The following is a 2,669-nucleotide window of genomic DNA, read 5'->3' as shown; positions in this document are numbered from 1 at the left end:
CTTAAAATTAATATCTATATTTTGATTTATATAAATAAAATCTAGTAAAAATAATAGTATATATATAGTAATAATATATAAAAGTTAAATAAATACAATAAAATAACAAATTTAAAAGGAATAAGGTTTCTATGTATAAAAAATATCATTTGAAATTAATAATATATTATTATATATATACACGTACGTACACTAAAAAGAATCATACTATATATACATATATATAAAAATATGAAGTATTATTATTAAAATTTTTTGAAGTTAATTATATATATATATATATACATGAACAAAAACAAACAAAGTATGTATAAATTATGTTAAGATAATATCTAAAGACATATATAAAAATATTTTATAAAATTAAGTAATGAGCATATAAAATAATATTATATAACAAAAGAATTTATAGAAAAATTAGGTTAACTAATATATATATATAAATATTAGATATAATAACAACAAATGAAATTAATGATAAAAAACCAATTAATTTAATGAAAGTGAATCTATTTTGAATTGAAACAAAATTCTAAAGGTTAATTTGAAATAAATGATCAAACGTCCGCATTGAAAATCACTAAAAATCATAGGGACTGTTATAGCAATTTAATGCAAAAATTTAGAATAATCAAAATATAACAAAGAAAACGGCACCGTTTAAGTTTGGATCTAAGTGAAAACAAAGTCAAATATGTGGTACAAATTTTAAAGGATAAAGGAAATCAGATTGAAACTATTTGAAACAAAGGAGGACCTATTGAATAAATAGACCCATCGATCTATAATGCATGGATCCTACCCGGATCTGGTCACCGTTCGGATCGGGTCTTCAAAATGATGTCGTTTCAGAGCCACTGCATTGACTCCAAATGACAGCGTTTTATTCCCCTGCTTTTAAAGACCTAAACCTAAAAAAATTTTCAATTTTTCTAAAAACCTAAAGAGCAACAGATTCACTTTGCGCCGCTCTGACGATTCGTCACCTTCGAAGACCTCTGATCTTTGCTTCAACTCCGATGACTGCAGAGAGAGCAAAAATTCGGCCTCCAGGTACGCTCATCCCTTTTAATCTCTCTTTTTTCTTATCATTTGTTGAACAATCATACTCGAAACGTAGAAAAAGATTAAAAGCAAAATAAAAACGAACGCAAAAGTTTGAATCACCTTGTGTATTTTTGAATTTCTCTCTGATTTTCGATTTCCAATTTCTGTAGAAAAATACAACACTCAAATGGCTTTTATTTATAGCCGGATTCGCAAAATAAAAATAAAAAAAAACTAATCCATTCCTCTTTTCCCCTTTTCTGTCATTTCCTTTTGGTACTGTTTTGTGTGTATTTTACAGGTACAGCCAGCCTGGAACAATCTGATGGAGGCGCACCCGTGTGGAGAAGATGCACGCGCCTGGTGGTGATGCACGCGGAAGTCTGTGGGCTCATCTACTGCAAGTGTACAGGAGTTCATTGCTACACAGAAAAATCGAGAAACCTCTACGGTTTCTGAATTTGGATCGTTCGGGCCATTATAATCGGGTTATTTTTTGGGTAAATAATTTGGGCTATGTATTTGGGTATGGTGGGTTGGGTTAGATTTTGGGTCTATAAATAGACTGTTATTGGACCTTTCATTTTTTATTTGGTTTTATTTTTATTTATTTATTTGTTTTTTCTTTTTGAAATGTATGTAGGCCGGGCTAAAATGGCTTGCTACAGCTGCCCCTCTTTGCTCATTGTCGTGTAATGGGAATGAAGCAAAGACTCTAAAAGGCCAATTTTTCCGGGTCTTGTTGAACCTTACGTTACTCCTCTTTAGGTAGTCTCGTCCCATCCAATTGTATCTTCAGCGGTATAGGAATTGGTATCTCGATCTACTCTACCACAACATCGGGGAAATAGGATTTGCCATCTTCAGTTTGCCCCACTGCAACTTTAGGGGGATAAAACTTGCTTCCTTGATCTGCTCCGCTGCAACCTTAGGGAGATAAGACCTGATGCGATCTACTCTACTGCCACTTCAGAGAGATAAGATCTTTTATTTTAATCCACTCCACTGCAACTTCAGGGAGATAGGATTACTGGTTTCAATCTGCTCTACTACTGCTTAGGGAGATAAGATCTGCCATCTTCAATCTGCTCCACTACTGCTTAAGGAGATAAGATCTCTAATTCTTCAGTCTGCTCCGCTGCAACTTCAGGGAGATAAGACCTGATGCGATCTACTCTACTGCAACTTCAGAGGGATAAGATCTTTTATTTTAATCCGCTCCACTGTAACTTCAGGGAGATAGGATTACTGGCTACAATCTGCTCCACTACTGCTTAGGGAGATTAGATCTGCCATCTTCGATCTGCTCCGCTACTGCTTAGGGAGATAAGATCTATAATTCTTCGGTCTGCTCTACTGTAACTTCAGGGAGATAAGACCTGATGTGATCTACTCTACTACAACTCTAGAGAGTTAAGATCTTTTATTTAATACGCTCCACTACAACTTCAGGGAGATAGGATTACTGGCTACAATCTGTTCCACTACTGCTTAGGGAGATAAGATCTGCCATCTTCGATCTGCTCTACTGCAACTTCAGTGAGATAAGACATGATGCGATCTACTCTACTACAACTCCAGAGAGATAATATCTTTTATTTTAATCCGCTCCACTGCAACTT

Source organism: Gossypium raimondii, chromosome 6, assembly GCF_025698545.1.
Source record: "Gossypium raimondii isolate GPD5lz chromosome 6, ASM2569854v1, whole genome shotgun sequence".
In the NCBI taxonomy this organism is placed as follows: domain Eukaryota; kingdom Viridiplantae; phylum Streptophyta; class Magnoliopsida; order Malvales; family Malvaceae; genus Gossypium; species Gossypium raimondii.
This window is presented reverse-complemented; position numbering follows the sequence as displayed.